This window comes from Desmodus rotundus, chromosome 13 (genome assembly GCF_022682495.2).
Source record: "Desmodus rotundus isolate HL8 chromosome 13, HLdesRot8A.1, whole genome shotgun sequence".
Taxonomy (NCBI): Eukaryota; Metazoa; Chordata; class Mammalia; order Chiroptera; family Phyllostomidae; genus Desmodus; species Desmodus rotundus.
The window spans coordinates 26,332,113-26,349,252 of NC_071399.1; the positions used below are offsets into that span (position 1 = coordinate 26,332,113).

The 17,140-nt window shown below is 46.8% G+C and overlaps 1 protein-coding gene across 2 annotated transcripts in view; it reads left to right on the forward strand.

Moving 5' to 3' along the window:
* The first annotated feature begins 1,435 nt into the window (after positions 1–1,435).
* The window catches only part of CSGALNACT1 (chondroitin sulfate N-acetylgalactosaminyltransferase 1), a 305,085-nt gene continuing 289,380 nt past the window's right edge, over positions 1,436–17,140 (forward strand). Inside the window, exons 1-2 of one of the 2 annotated variants that reach the window (XM_053916678.2) lie at positions 1,436–1,683; positions 10,640–10,729. The gene's annotated coding sequence lies outside the window, so the exon portion shown is untranslated. The remainder of the gene's footprint in view (positions 1,684–10,639; positions 10,730–17,140) is intronic. The other variant, XM_053916677.2, reaches the window with a different exon arrangement.

Sequence of the window (17,140 nt, forward strand, 5' to 3'; positions counted from 1 at the left end):
GCTTGGTGACAGCTGGAAGTCTTTGAGGAGGTTACTTGTTTATCCAAAGTGGGCTCCACTGTGTAGACTCAAACCTGTATGCAACTCGTCACTAACACCACCCTCCATGTGGCCCTTCCGTCTCATCCTCACCATGGTGTTGTTACATGATTTGCCTCCCCGGGCTGCTGTGAAACCGTGCATGGAGGATGCTTGGCCAATGACTTGTACCTACGTGTATGTGGGTGCTTCTTTCCTCGCTCCTAAATCCCAATTGAGTTGCTGTGAGGATTTCATGCCCCAATGATGACTGACTCAATCAGGGCTGTAGGGGTGGGGACAGAGCCCCGAGTTCCCAGGGCAGCCTGGGTTGGAAGGAGGATAGACCCAGGTAGGCTGAGGAGTTGGTAGGAAGCAAGAAATGTTTCCAGGATGCTACCACAGGTAAATAACTGCTTACTGGATGCTTCAGGACTGCTTTTTGCCTCTAGGACTCTTACCCCATGCTCATCTAAAGTCGGACGCCCCCAAATCTCCCAGATGGGGACTTTGCGCATTCTGATGGTCAGGCAGTAGAAGGAGCACCGCACCAGGAATCGTGCTGCCGGTTTCTACCTCTGGTTCTGCTATGATGGCTCAGCGGAGGGGCCCCTGCAAGTTGCATCTGTAGGGCAGGAGAGCTGACCTCGTCTAACCTAACATTGATTCCTCTTGGGTTTCCTTCATTACACTGAGAATTAGGGATAATAGTCCCAAACTCCCTCTTCCTCAAAAAAGTGCTGGAGCACTTACAAATGAAAGGCATCCAAGGGTGCGCGCTTGTGCCTGTGCGTCTGTGTGTGTGGCTTTTAGTACTCAGTTAACACCCCACTTACCCGTTTTCCATCCTTACCCGCTTCCTCTCCTGGCCTCCCAGTGGCCGTCGGGGGTCTCTGCAGACAGCACTCCTCCACGGTGGTGGAGTCTCAGGGCTAAAGCGGGTCTGACCTTCCCCGTAAATAAAAGCTCCCCCGTGAAAGCGTTATAACTAACCAGCGTTGCAAAGACACCCACTACAGCATAAATTCTCCAAGGTCCAATTTACAAAGTTTCTGTGAGCAAGTCGGCCCACAGGAGGGAGAGCAGCCCAATGAGGGCAAAAGAAAAGGGCTGGAGGGGGACGATGGGGGCCTGGGGAACTCGTTCTTAAAAGAGGGAAGACCACATACTCGTGGAATAGGCACCTGATCGCCCCTCTCCCAGGGCACCGGCCGCGCGCCAGTGTCTTAGGCCCTTCCCTCAACTTTTCCGGACCTCAGTGTCCAGCCACGTGCAAAACCGCCCACCTGCAGGGGACCCCGGGTCTGCGGGAGTGCCCCATTCAGAGGGCAGACAGGCTTCGGCCAGGGCGCCCCGCTCCGAACCGGCAGAGGGACGCACTGCAGAGGGGCGCTGGGGAAGCAGGTGGGCGCAGTCAAGCACGACCCCCGCCGGCCGCCGCAGCGCCGGCTCGCGGCCCCGCGGCCCCCACCCGGCGGCGAGCGCTGAGGCTCAGCCGCGGTTCAGCCCGCCCGCCGCCGCCGCTCCCCGCCCCTCCGGGTCCCCGGAGGCTCCGCGGCTGCCGGAGCCGGAGGTGGAGCCGAGCCCCCGCTGGCCGCGCAGGAGGGAAAGTTCGGCGGCGCAGGAGCAGCAGGAGCCGGCGGGCAGCCGCGGGGGCGCCTCGGGGTGAGTGGGGTCCCCTTCCAGGCCGGCCGGGCGTGGCGCGCCGCGCGGGGGCGTTGGTGCGGCTTCCCCGCTGTCTCCAGCCCGCGACCTCGGGGAGGCTCGTGCAGCCGGGGAGAACGGTGCGGCGCCCGGCCTGCCGGCGTCCTGCGCGCCGGGCTGCGGGCTAAGGTGCGGGGTGGGGGCTCGGGGCGGCTCGGCCCCGGGAGGGCGCGGCGCCTTCAGGGGCGCGCGGAGGGCTCGCAGGGAAGGTCCCGGCAGCAGCGCGCCGGGTGTTACTGGGCTCCACCAGTCCTTCTCGTGGCCTCTAGCAGTGTAATGAGTTTCTCCTACACCTACCAAAAAGTGTGCTCGGTACACGACCGCGGGGCTACTTTGCGGGTAGTGGTGTTATTTTTGCTGCTATGGAGAGGGTGGAGGGGGCGTGCCGAGGGTGGCGGGTGGGCAGCACGCCCCCCTGCCTCGGCCCCCGACCACGGTCGTCGCGCCCGAGGATGCCCCGAGGAAGTGCTTTTGTGAGGTCGGCGGAGGGAAGCTGTTCGAGGGCACGGCCTGGGGGCCCCGGGTTTGCCCGGCGGGGGGAGGAGGAAAGCGGTGCGGAGAGAAGGCAAAGTTGTTGTTTCCGCGGCACTTCCTGCACCTGCCCTACCGGCAGTGGTGTTTGAAGTTATCTTTCCATCGATGAGCAAAGAGAGAAGACGGGAGAGGACACGATTTGAACGGAACTGTGCCTGCTGGGACAGCGAGCCCTGGTGAACACTAATAAATGATAGAGCGGCTATTTCGCAACCCCCGCTTTTATTCTGATTTCAAACCCTCAGAGTAGTTTTAACTTAAATGTCATTAGATGGGTCTAGATGATAAAGATAATTAACTGTTCTTTCACCTCTTTTTACTAGAAATTTAAATGTAAGGCTACCAGATTTCTTGGATTTTGTTAACAGTGTTCACACAAGAAAGTCATAATTATCTTAATGTTGCTTGTAACAATGAGCATTAATGAGCCCTGTGCGGTGCTGTCAGCTGCTAATTGGAAGGAGAAAAGTCTTTCCACTGCAAAGAGAATAAAGCAAAGACGAAAGCCTTAGTCACAACAAGGGACCTGAAACGTGTAGGCGTGCAGAACAGGATGTGGGGTCTCCTACTGTGTACCCAGAGGAGGGCAGCTCCTGGACAGCAAGGGTGGGCCGTGCCCACCGTCGGAACCCAGTAGCTGTTTCACAGTCTCATTCCTCTGCGTGGAAGTGCCTTGCCACGTGCACTCTACATGACGCAGTGTGGCTCGTGGCGCGCCCCACCTCTCCTACATCTGTTTGCAAGCTGTGTGGATGGGCTCAAAGCAAAGAGCCACCCCACATAGCTGGGTTCCATGCGGCCTCTCCCCTTTGTCAACTGTGTGACCAGGTGGGAGTCTCTTCTCTCCCGGCCTTGGTTTCCTGCGTGCTGGGACGCCAGTCATCTTCCTCACCTCGCACAGACGCGAGGCAGAAGGGAACGGCCTCCAGGAACCCAGTCCAGTGTCTGCAGCCCAATGGCAGCTTTGTCCGCGTTGCCTCTTGTCTTTTGCCTTCCTTTATTTTTAGGAGTCCTCCACTCTGGCCTCTTTCAACATTGTTTTAAAATTTAAGATTGCTTCTTCTCTGCAATCTTACTTGTCATCCATTTATCCAATTATGGTTTGTTGAAGAACCGCAGATGCTGCCCTCTAGAGGCGTTTGAATATGAGGAGCTGACACTTGCAGGTTGTGGGGGGCGATACTTGAGGCTTTTCCTGTTGGTAAGAATCCATCATAGGGTCCTGTGATGATAAATTGGATGTCCTGGTCTTCATCTTGTCCTAGCTCTGTCCTTACTGTGATGTTATTCCACTGAAAGAAGTCCCCGGACGCTGTGTGAGGGTGCTCATCTCTCCACGTCCAGCTCAGGGCCTGGCAGGGTGTCGGGCTTAATAAATATTTGTTGCTTTGAAATACAGAATGTAATGGAGTTATTCTTCAGGTCCCATTTTTCTTCTTGTTCTTTTTTTTTTTTTTTGGTAATATTCCTGATGAAAGAACCTTGGGATTCTAAATGATAGCCCTACTATATTTCAGGGCTAATAGAGGTTATTAAAGAAGCAAACTCAGGTAGACTTTATTACCTATTGATTTTGCCCTTGTGGTGAAGCAGTCTTATAAAAGGGATAAAGCCAAGCTGGAGCGATGGCCTCACCACTAGGGGCCTCCTCTGCCTCGTGTATCACCCCAGGCTGGCATTTATTGCCGTTATTCTGTTCTTTAAGGTAGTGAAGGAATTTAACTTCCTGGGTTCTCGACATGGAATGCTTTATTAGAAAAGAGCAACCTTGTGTGAAAAGCCTTACCAAAGGCCTAAAAATAAATGAAAGTGGTCTTAAATGACAGATTAGGTACCCTTTTGGAATAACTTTCGACTTAAAGGCTTAAAGGAGATTGAAGAATTGGGCTTTTTTACTTTGCACATCCTTATATTCAAATATATGATTGAAAAACATGCTACAAATCAAATATGGGATTTTGATCTAGTATTTTCAAAGTTTTTTTATGCCTTTCATGGATCTTATTTTTATTTTTTATTTTAGAGAAAGGGGAAGGGAGGGAGAAAGAGTGGGAGACAAACATCAATCGGTTGTCTCTTGTAGCCGGGGACCAAACTGGCAACCAGGAATCAAACCAGTGACCTTTCACTTTGAGGGACAGTGCCCAGCGACGCCACACCGGTCAGGGTGCTTCTTTTTATCTTTTAGAATCGCTTTGTTTCCTAGACAGGTGCTTGTAGCACTAACAACAAGGTGAATTTTGTTGTAGAGAAAAAGGAATTTTATCTGGTCAGTGAAAACTCCCAGTATCTTTTCTTTTTCTAATAGGGGACCACATTAAACTCCACTTTTATTACACTCCAAGATGCAAAAAGATCTCTTATTTTTAAATTTTACTTTGAATGAAGGGTTTTCAGGAACACATGGACAAAACGAAGAGGGTGGGTGGAAGCAAGGGAGGGAGGTGGGTTTGGCTGGGACGGGGAAGGGTGGGGAGAAAATGCAGACAACTGTAATTGAACAACAATAAAGTAATTAAAAAAATGTTCCATAGTCTCAGGCTTGAGACTATGGAACAACTTGAAGGTGTGTTGGTGTTTTTATTTGTCAGCAGTAACTTGCTGTTCGGTGGAAAAAGTACCGACAATGTACGCAAGCAAACATTATTACCGAAAATGCTGCCATATTGTTTGCCAATGAGTAAGAGAATACTATGTATTTTCAGGCTTTCAGTGATATTTAATTCCAGTGCCACACTGAACACTGAATCTCTAAAGCAAAATTAACAACAGTTAGAGAAAGTTCAGTGCATCCAGGCCCCCAATCTTGCCAAGGGGTTTCCTCTCTCAGCAGACCACCTCTGAGCTCAGAAACTGACCAGAGCTCCAGTTTTGCTTTTCACATGGTGGGATCTTAAAACAAGGCAATCTGATTTTTGCTGTTTTTCTATCCCAGTCTAGATCAGTACCCTTCAGGGAACTGGGTAAGAGAAATAACTTTTGTGTGAAGGTCACAGATAATTTTTATCACTTCCCTCTAATTAAGGTAACTTTGGGGGATTATTTTTAGGATTCTTAACATATTGAAGATTATACAGACCTGTTTGCATAAAGTAATGCTTCTCTAGAACTGAAAACGTATTGCTTTTGTCCTTAGACATCCACTAGTGAAGGCCAAGGCAACTCCCTGCTTCTCTCTTCTTCCCAGAAAGAAGCCGAGTCCAAGCCAAAAGGAGATGTGTAAAGCTGTATGCAGAACAGGGCGTTCCAGCAGGGACGAGAGCCCTTGAGCTGACTAAGATTACGATGCCCTAGGTGGCTGGGAATGAACAGGTCCTTACATACATAGGAGTCATTTTTAGGGACCTGCACCTGGGAGGCGCATCCCAAACAGTCTGCTCACTAGAATTTGCAATGAAATGTTGACCCTCTCACTTAGTGAAAATATCACTTTGCTGCACGGTAATTTTTGTTGTTGTTTTTAGACAATGCAAAATATAACATTTGGTTATCCTGGCGTCATGTCTGATACTTTGTTTTATTTTCACACACAGGGACATTTGAGTTGCTGGAGGAAAAGGGAAGCAGGAAGCAGGGAGGAGGTGGACAGGAATTGTGTATTTATACTGAACAGGAGGGCCTGCTAATTTCTGGGTTCCCATAGCACTTAGGCACACACTGTGAAGCTTAATAATAGGTGGTGTGCACTGGTGATTTGGGGATATGCTCGTCTACTCTGGTAATGAAATTGCAGTCATGTGCCACATAAGGTTTCGGTCAGTGACGGACCGAATATATGACGGTGGTCCTTTAAGATTGTAATGGAGCTGAAGAATTCCTGCCGCCCAGTGATATCTAGCTGTAGCAACATCCTCGTGTAACGCACTACTCACGTGTTTGTGGTGATGCTGGTGAGAGCAAACCTGCTGGGCTGTCAGGCGTATGGAGGTATAGTGGTACACTTACAGTAGTAGGCTCTGCCATCTAGGGTTGTGTAAGAGCCCTGTGATGTTCGCACAATGACAGAATCTCCTAACGAAAATCTCTCACACCGCATCCCCGTCGTTAAGTGGTACATGATTTCCTAAAATGATGTTCTTCCACTTAGGTCCTAGGTACTTTCAGAAGTGACTTTCTACTTCCGTCTTCCATTTGTAAGAAACTTGTTGAAGTTAATGTATCAGTTCACATGGAAGCAGGGCACTGCTGGCCCACAAAGTGCCCTTCTTGGTGGACTGTCCCGTGCTAGGGTGCGTGGCGTGGTAAGCAGCGCGTGGACTGGACTTCAGTCCCACTCACCTCTCACTGGTCACTCTTGTGTGGCACAGTCTGCACAACCTGTGTGATGCTCTGGTCTGCAAAAGTGGTTAGAACAGTGCTTCGCACGTAGTCAGTGAGAAACGTTATCACTGCCGGATATCGTCATCATTATTAGTGGTGACATTGCTTTCAGGGCAGGTCTTTCTAGTAATCACAGTGACCTAGACCAGAGGATTCAGGTGAATGTAGTGCTTTTAATAATGTTTGCAAAAGCAAGTGAGTCATTTCAGGTTTCTCGTTGCACTTCCATTGCAGTTCTGCTCACGTGGGAAAGGTGGCTAACACCTATGGAGCACTTAACCACCTGGCAGCCGCCCTGCCAAGTGTGGGCCATTTAATCCCTACAGCCAGTGTAGGCAGCGGCACTGCTACTCTCTGCATTTTACAGACGAGAAAGCCCAGGTTTAGAGAGGTGAGTCGCTTGCTCAAGGTCAGCTCACAAGCGGTGGACCAGGCCCTTGAATCTCCGGCTGCCTGGCTCCAGCACTGGGGCTCAGAACCTCTGTGCTGTCTTTTCCAGCACCGATCCTCATTGGACTGGCATCCCAGAAAATGCTGTAGAGTTCTAAGGGTTAACAAAATGTGAAGACATTGATTTTCCTTAGAATATTGTATTTGTATCTATTTTTGGACATGATGGAGTAAGATGACAAGTGAATTTTTATCAGTGGGTCTGCTTCAGCACTTTTTATTTGTAGGTTTTTATATGTAGCTTTTCTTAGCAGCTCAAAATACAATACAGTGTAGTACAATTTATTTACATACAACATTTAACTTCTTATCAAGGCACTTTGCAGGCAAGTTACAAGCAGAATATATGAATAAAGTCAGGTGTGTGGGTTGCAAAATATTAAGGTATGAAGGCTGGAGTCAACCATTTATGCATTCACTTAACAAATACAGGGTGCGGCAAATATAGGTTTACAGTTGTTTGTATGGAAAATAATACAATAATAATAACACAAGAATAAATCGTGTGTTCTGCATACTCACAACCATAAACCTATGTTTGCGCACCCTGTATTTATCGCTTACCCCCTATAGTAAGGCACTCTGCTAGACACTACAGAGATTTCAAAGCTGGGGAAGACTGCGGTAGACAGGAAGGCATTCAAGCCTTTGGAGCCGGGCAGTCCTGGGGTTTGAACCCCAACTCTACCACTTGCTGACTGGGAGTTCTGGTCCCATCACTGATCATCTTGAGGCTTAGTGTCCTTGTGCGCATAGAGGAGAAAATGATACCTTAAGGCTGTTGCAAGAGTTGAATGAGATGCATAGGAAAGCACCAGGCCACCAGAGGTAGGAGGTGGTGGTGGCGCCTTTCCTGTTCTTCCTTTTCGTCTGTCTCTTCTCACTTGTTCCCATCATCTCTCTCCCCCTCCTGCTCCCACACTTTTGGGGTGGTAGAGATAAAGATATCTAAAATCCAAGCTAGACTGCGACGAATTCATTTAAAACGTTAGTTCTAATCCTTCCTCTTGGGACTGTGACAGCACTGGAGTGGTGCTGAGCGATATGTGAGCTGGTGCCAGTGTAGGGTTCCCATCCCACTGGGCTGTTACCCAGGCTGGCCAGAAGCAGAGGGATTCCAGGAGGCAACAGCATCTTGGAGCCCAACCAAGTGCCTGGGGTGATGAATAAGGTTTGGGTCCAAGGGGTGACGGTGAGGCTATTTGGGGGAGTGGCCAAGAACTCAGGTCTCGTGATAACTGGAACAAGCCAGAAACGGAGGTTGAGGTGGGTCAAACGGAAAGGGTTTGGGATCCAGGTGGAGAGCAAGGTGAGAATATGAGCAGCTTAAAAATTTTTAATTGAATTAAAAAATTAAAACAAAAGATTTTTTTTTCTGAAAGTTTGGGCCAAAAACTTGGGTATTTTTCAGGGCATGAGGTGAGGGTCAAGTGGCTCACATGTGCAGCTCCAGGCAGGGTGGGCTCTGCTGAAGGTCAAGAAGAGGTCTGCATCCCCCAGGGGTGCTTGCTGTGTGCTTCTAGCTCCCTAGTCTCCTGCCGCAGGGTTCTGCCAAAAGCAATGCATCCTCTCTCAGCGAGGAGCTAAGTCAGAATTATTAGCTGTTGCCAGTTCCCACTCCAGATCTTCAAGGGGTAGCTGGTGTCAGGAAAATAAGCCTTTAAAATTTTTTTTTCCAGTTGGAGATTTGGTTAAATACACAGTGAGGCAGAGAGCCAGGTCCAAGGGGCCGCTGCAGGGGGTCCTGCTGGCATTTCTGTGGAGTGGGCTGGGTTGTGAGATCAAAGGATGTTTTTAGAGAGATGTTCCTAGTGGTTTTGTGATAATGAGCCGCCTTGTTTGGTGTCCAGGGTAGATGCCGTGGGTGGTAGGGAGGGAATGGGGGCTTTATCAGATCATTATAGTTCAGGGCTCTCTGCCTCAGCCAGGGAGCAGGAGACCTTGATTCATTGTTTACTGTGCCTGGGCACATAGGCACACACCAGCCGTTCTGTGAATAAGCAAACAGAACCTGCCCAGGTGCAAGAGAAGGTTGATTCAGGGTTTTGTAAGAAACGCAAAAAGTTCAAAAACATTCTTGAATTGGGGATAGTTTAAAGCAAGTTACTGTAATTTTCAACAGCCCATTTTATAGACTTCATAGAGTGCCTGAAAGTGAAATGAGCAAGCAAACTTGAAGAAAACAACACAAAGAGAGCTTTGTAGGAAGAGGAATAGCCCTTGAAATGAAATCCAAGCTAGTTTGTATGGTTTTTGGGGAGGTCAGCAGAATGAACTCATGCTGAGCACTGTAAAAAGTGAGAAAATAGGGGAACAAGAAACCAAATGAGGAAGCACCCTGTTGTGAGTGGGCTTGGGAGTTAAAGGCAGTTCACCCAGTTTCACAACTCCCCTCTCTCTTAACTGTGATCTCAGGCAAGTTACTTACCATATTTTGCTGTGTATAATGCCCACTTTTTTGCTCAAATTTTTGAGGGGAAAATAAGGACACACATTATACATGGGTAGTACCTGAAATACTTTGTATCTTTCTTGTGTTTTGGAATTATTTGTTACATAAAATTTCTTGTACCATAATATATGTTCAAAAATAAATGCTAAAATTCCTTTATTACACAAAAAGCAAGTATCTAAGTATAAATAAATAAATAATTGAATTTAAAAATTAAAACAAAAGATTTTTTTTCCTGAAAGTTTGGGCCAAAAACCTGGGTGCTCATTATATACAAGAGTGCATTATACACAGTAAAATACGGTAATTCTTGAGATCTCAGTTTTCTCATCTGTAAAATGAGGGCAATAGGGCCTATCTTATTGGGCAGTTTGCTGATGGATTTAGATAATGTACATAAACTGCTTAGCACATGGTCACGGGAAGAACGTGTGGAAGAGAAAACAAGGACCCAGACACATTGGGAAGACTAGGAGGAATGGTCTATATTTGTTGGCCCTGGACCTTAAATCTTCTAATTCTGTTCCTGGATAGTTTTTTAATGTATTAAATTCTAGGTGATTATAATAAAGTACGTCTTGAACATCCACTGTGTACATGTCACTTGAGAAGGTCCCTTGGCTTGGAAACGAACCCAGAAAACCACCCTTGGTATCCTTATGTAGCTTACAGTCCCTGGCTGAGGGGAGTGCAGCAGTGAGTGGGACTTGATGTTAAAGAACGAATTCCTAACGCCCCTTGGCTATTTTAATTAGCTGTCCAAAGGATAGTAGCTCTTCTTCTATTTCTCATTCACTCTATATACACATGGAGAGGAAATAAATACTTCTTCTTGGGCTTCCATAGACATAAGTAACTCAAAATGCCCAGGGTATTTTTGGATATATTATTTATATAGAAATAAGATTGATTTAATATGTTTGCGGCTGCGTAATGGGGAAACACGGGAGGAGACTTGTGTTTTGGGCAGATATTTCTTTGGATGTGCCTTTGACCTACAAGCTCTGGTTTCTATCTAAAATATGTTCTTTGGTGGGGAGATTCCTTTTGTTTTTTTCTCTAAACTCTGGCCTTTAGATTTCTGGGGCCCATAGATTTCTGGGCCTGGATAACAAGAGAGAGCTGAGTCTGAGGATTTTTTATTTTCAATGTCTCCTCCAGGTGGAGGTGCAGACAATTGCCATGGAAGGTGACTAGCTGAGTCCAAAGTTGAATGAAGGATTCCAAAGCTGACTCACTCTGTGGGCATAAGTAAGTTCTTAAAGTAGGAATTTAATCATTTCGACTCAGGGGCCATTTGAATGCAAATAAATGAAATTTATGGACTGTGAATGAATTCATCAATCCAAATAGTGGCTGAAGCCAAAATCTGAGCATAAAATGCGTTACTTCGTTGGATCTGATTCAACATCTTGGGTCTTGGATTGTCTGAAAGTGTTTTTTCTTTGTAGAGAGTGTTTTATTCACTTAAGTAATTAAACATCCTGAGCATTTTTTCCATGAATATCCTTGGGTGCTCAGGGGAACTTATCTGGCTTTACTGGAATTACCTTTTCGTCTTCTTCTGAGAGTGAGTCTGGGTCGGAATGAGTCTGGGCTGAGGGTAGTGTGGACAGCAGAGACCATGGGAACACCTTTGTAGACCCTCCTGGCAGAGAGGGTGACTTTGAGCTCGTGTTCTGATGGGAATGAGTTAGGAGGAGATGCAGGAACTGTAGGCTTCTTGGTTTCTCTCCCACTCAAGACAGTGACCTCAGAAACCAACCGTAGAAATGATTTGCTCACTGATGACCAGGACTGCGATTTCTTTCCCATCCTCCCAAAATGGCGAGTTTTGTTGCTGACCACCGGGTAGCCAGTGGGCGCTGGAACTTTTCACTGGGCTTGCGCAGGTGGGAGGTGGGTGTGGGTCCTTTATAGAAGCCCCTGGGTGCCTGAGGAGGTGCTTGTTCTGCTTGTGATGGTCCAGCTTCTTTAAACTCCTTTCCCTGCTCTGCACAAGTGACTGTTTAATTATTTGGGGGGCAACTGTCATGCAGGTGTGAAATGGACAAGTATTACTGCTACTATTAATCACTAGGAATGAGGGTCAAAGGATAAATGGAGAAGCTTTGAATAAAGCTGGCAAAGTTGACTTGTTTTATTTCTGTACATTAGAAATCTTTGGAAAGGCAATACTGTGCATTCGAAAGGGACGCTTGGGTCCTGGAGGGTTTGCAGGCCCAGGGAGGAGTTTGGACGATGACTCGTTGGAGTTGGAAGTAACGGGAGGCCCGTGGGTTAGCACGATTACATCCAGGAAAACAATGTTGTCTCTGAGGTCAGTAGGTCTAGCAGTAACCTTCTGCAGAAATAATAGCGTGTTTGAGATCATTTCGGTGGTCTTTGTAATCAATTATCTTCGTGTTTTTTGCGAATGAACAGAAAGAAGCCCAGAGAGATGGGCCCTAATGAAGAGGACCCAGCTACTTAGTGGAACGACATTGTTGGGGATGGAACCCAGGTCCCGTGTGTTCCGTGATGCTCTGGATGGGCCACACGGCATCCTTAGTACCGTAGCCACTGGCAGGTCATTTCAGGTTCCTCTTCAGTGATACCACCTACACAGCCATCTGCTCTCAGAATCTGCTGAGAACGTAGTTAAGAAGCTCCTACCATGTGCTTGGCCCTGTGCTCAGTATTAGAGGAAAATACAGGAGTTTCTGACCTCAAGGAACTCACCGTAGAGTGCAATACAGAGTAGAAGGCACTTATTGAGTTATGGCTTAATGACATGTGGAACATCTTCCCTGGGAATGGCGAGCTTTCAGTACCTACTTCAAGGCCAAGGGGATTTTATTTCCTGTTGATTTTATAGCATCATAAATGGAAACAATGGCAATAAGTTTCATGAATCAAATCAACTCTAAATGATTTCAGCTCCATCTGTAAACATACAGCTAGTAAATGAAAACTTGAAATCCTTTGTTCTCTGCGTGTCAAAACCACGATCTATCTGGAAATACGTGGTAAGAATAGTTTTGGAGGAGTTTGGTTGGGGACACAAGTCAAAAATGGGATTGTGTGGAGGAGAGATAAGATTCACATCTTACCTGGGTTTCATTAGATATGGTTATCAATGCAGCTTGAATACTTGGTTTTTCAATGAAAAGGAGGCTCATTTTTTTCTCCTGGGAATACATACACAAATGGCAGAGGTTAGGAAGAAAATCTGCTATGGGCTGAACACTAGTTGCAGCACTTTATTTGTGGAATTAAGAACAGAACCCATATAAAACTACTTGAAGAACTGAGATTCAGGTAGAGGCAAGAGCTGGCATTTCAATGCAGGTGTGTTTGCCATTCAAGCTCCTACTCCCACGACCACCATGGGACCTCCGTGGGTACCCGTGTAAGCAAGCATTACATGGCGATGGGCATCGTAGTTGCTTTTATGTCATGGTTGGACAAGACCATGGACTCCAAGAGCATAGGGGCCAGTTTACACACTTTCTGATGTATTGCCCGGAGTGTAGTAGGCACGGTAGTAGTGTGTGGGCACGGTGGGTTCCCGATGATACACACTTTCTGATGTATTGCCCGGAGTGTAGTAGGCGCGGTAGTAGTGTGTGGGCACGGTGGGTTCCCGATGATACACACTTTCTGATGTATTGCCCGGAGTGTAGTAGGCGCGGTAGTAGTGTGTGGGCACGGTGGGTTCCCGATGATACACACTTTCTGATGTATTGCCCGGAGTGTAGTAGGCGCAGTGGGTTCCCGATGAATATGTGCAGGATGAATGAATGCGGCGGCTTAGTAGTCAGCAGGGTTGGTGGGAGGCTGTTCGCAAACGTGCAAACTGCCTTCGGGGTCCCTGTACTGAGTGTCGTTCTGCCCCTGGAGAACCTGAACAGGTAGTCCACCCTTAGAAGTCTCTTTTGCTCTAACTTTTAGTTCATAAGCAAGCCTGTATTTAACTATATTCATTTATACTGTCTTCTTTGTGTTTTCTTGAAAGACACCTATAAACAAATTATATATTCATAATCTTGTGGCGGCCTAGGTGGATTTAATAGAGTCAGGAAGGCTTCCAACACATTAAGGGTTCTTGAAGGTAATAAAAAGGAGGATGAATTATCTAACTGAACTGATTATGGGAGGCGTTGGACATCTTGACTCACGGGGCTTCTGACAGCAGCACAAGTGGTTCGGAGAAGACGGCTCTGAGAAGCAGTGAAGATGATCTCTTGGAACCCAGCTCTTTTGTTAGATCTGCGGTGTGGGCGTATCTGTGGCCCGCTGAGCAGGACGACAGGACCAAATGACGCACGGGGTGTTTGGGTTGGAGTGGCAATTTGAAGGTATGTGGCTGCTGTTCACAGCTGGAGCCTGTGAGGCTTCACATCTAATGCCTATACCTTTCCCGTAGCCATCTGTCTCTCTCTCTAATAAGCACTATTCCTTATCAGGTCTGATTTGTGTACATTGATTACACCATTATACTTGTTAAATATTAAAGCATTTTTCCCCTTGTGTAGAGTCTAATTAGGCAAAGTGTTCTGTTCAAGCCTGGCATTATCATTCAGAATAATAGCCTGGTCATTACCTGTGACATACCTCAGCTTCCCGGGTCATTTATCTTCCCCCTCCCTCCCCCACCCCCATCCTCTCCCAGAGTCCAGTGCATCCAACGCAGGTCATGAAAGTTTGATGAAGGGTTCGGCACTGTTGTGTCATTAAGAAGGGCCATGCCACCGAGGTTATGAGACCTTCGAAAAACGAGTGCAGAAATTTGTGTTCTATAGTTTGCATTTTTCCATGAAATCAGCCTTCTGAATAGATATATCTGAGAACATTAATTTTACTAAATTAAAGAATTTTAAAACAGCTTCAAAGGACAGGAATGCAAGTTATAATGATGTTGGAAGAAAAGAAAACCAATCAGTAAGGAGTGGCATTTTATACATGCTCCTGATAAAAAGAATAATTTTAGGTATAAAACCACTATCGCCCGAAAACCCAGGCGGTGGTTCATTCTTACTTTTTCCACTTCTTCTCTGCAGTCTAATTCAAAAATGTATTTGCATCATTGACTTCATAGTAAGCATTTCGTTAGTACAGGGCCAAAAAAGTAAGATCATGCATGCACAGACCAGGACAGATACACAACACACACACGCACACATGTGCCTCTTTGGGGCTCCAGCCAGGAGTGCTCGTCACTTTGCAGATTATGAATCACTCTAGTATCTCGGATAAAGCATCATTTCGAGACAGCCACTGTAATGGATGTTGTCCAGTACTTTCTCATCTATTATTTACGTTTCTAAAATCCTGCAGTGTGCTGTGAGCGTACACAAACACAGGCACACGCGTGTGCCCACATTGATTGACATGAACCAGATGAGGAGTAAGCCCAGTGTATTGCTTATTAGTCTCAGGAGAAAAGCTTTAAAGCCCTAAGTTTCACGTAACTATGGTTATCAGGCCAATAGGATTTTTCCTCTCAGTGGACCCAGCAGCAGCTCTGGTGGGAGGTTTTGCAAGTGCCTTTGTCCCTTCAGAGCTGCAAATAGCAACAGCATTGCTTTCTACTTATGCATTGCGGAAAGCAGAGCATCTCCTTAGAGTGAGTTCTTTTGAGTTGTTTTTGAATATGATCAAATCAAAATGAGCTCTGGCTCTGAATTAAAACATGAATATAAAGATCAAAGAATGGAAGAGAACTTACAGATCATCTGGTCTAATTTCTCTGCTTCTCAAATGGGGAAGCTGCTGAAGCTCGGAGAGCCAAGGGGCTCAGCCAAGTTCACCTGGGTGTCAGCAGCAGGAATGGAACTGGAGCTCTGCACGTTCGCTGCACCTTGCCTTCAGGTCGCTGCCTTGGCAGGTGATGATGTTTGGACCAGTTCCCATTTCGCAGGCCCTTCACAGGTAGAGTAGACCTTAGTCTGCACAGGTGAGAAAGGTTTTGCAGGAAGATTGCTGCTTTACAACCAGCTGAAGACAGAGTTGATGTAATCTGAATCTATCTGGGGTTACAGAAGAGTTCATATTTTATATTTGCGGATTGGCATATTGCTAGAAACTGAGAACTCAGAGTCTGGGGCCTGTCTCTGAGAATTTCCAAGTTCAGGAGGGTGTCAGGCAGGATGGCCGACAGCTGTCCTGGGATTATTCAAGGTTAGGTTCGCTGTTCTTGGCCCAGACCAAGCAAGGCTCAGCAGGGGAGAGTCTGGTCTCTGTTTTGAAGGCCCAGAGTCTGGCTTTCTTCAGCCTGCGGTGGTCGCCATCAGTCCTTGAGTAAGCCATTGAACCAACATGCCCCAAGGTCAAGGAGGACCCCAAAGGCACAGGTGTTAATTTACCTTGACAATAACTGTGATGGTGGTTAATAGCAAGCATGGTGGTTAAGCACATGGCATCTGCAGCCCATGGAATTTAGGCAAGTTGCTTTACTACTCGAATAGATGGGAATAATAGCAAACATTTGTATTGCACTCCCTGTGTGACAGCTACTGTCTCAGTGCTTTAGGAACAGGAACTCATTTAATCCTCACAACAACCCTGTCAGATAGGTATTCCCATCATTCCACCTCACAGATGGGGAAACTGAGGCCCAACGAGGCTTAATGTGTTGCTCAAGGTTATACAGCTACTGAGGGTGAGGCCAGCTTTGGAATCCTGGCCGCCTGTTGCCCTTTATCACTGTCCCATGCTGCCTCTCAGTAGGGTTCAGATTGCGGTGAGGATCGAGCGGGCTAAGCAATATTAGCTGTCATTGTTAGTGGTAATAGAGCTAACACTGCCTTAACAACAATGATAAAGCCAACATGGTCAGCAGCTCCTTTCCCCACAGACGAGCGCCGTAGAAACCAGATCATAATCAGTAAGTTGGGTTGGCAATTACAGAAGTAATGCAGAGAGAATCAGAAGACTTTATTAAATGTCCCTACTGCTCGGGCAGCCTTGGGGGAGCCTTGAAAGAGTTGGCCAGCAGGATCAGCTCGTTTGAGGTTTTGGCCAAGACTCCTCCTCTTCAGCTCAGAGCGTTTGCAGACTTCTTGCACCACAGATGGCTCTGGGGTGCCAGGTCACCTCTGCAGTGCTCCCCCCAACCTCCCATCCAGATGGTAAAGGAGCGTGGCTGTGCTGCGGGCATCGTCTGCCACAGAACTAATGGACACTGCAGAAGTCCCTGAGAGCAGCACCGATCTTTTGAGGGAATCCTTTTTCCACTCGTAAAAATCATTTTTTGACCAGCTTTCTCCATTTTGTGTTGAGTTCATAAGCTAATTCTCAGAGTGCAGTTTTATTTCAAATTGTTTTGCTGTGGAGTGTAGATGCTGTCTTCTGTCTGGTCTTTTGTTTACATTTAAATTCATAAATTATGAATAAATATATGTGTACGTAACATGTGTGTACATTTTAACGTACACTAATAAAGTGAATAACTATCCAAATAAGCATCCAGAACATTCTCTTTGAAGCCCCTCATGTGTGCTTACTGGTCATATTTCCTTCCTTCCTCTACCCCCACCCCTACCCCAGGAGTAACTGCTTTTCCAAATATTGTATTAATGGTCTCCTTGCTTTTCTTTATAGTTTTAACGTGAATGTGCATTCCCACATAATTTATTATTTTTGTGACAGGCTGTTGAATTGGAAAATTTGACTAATGCC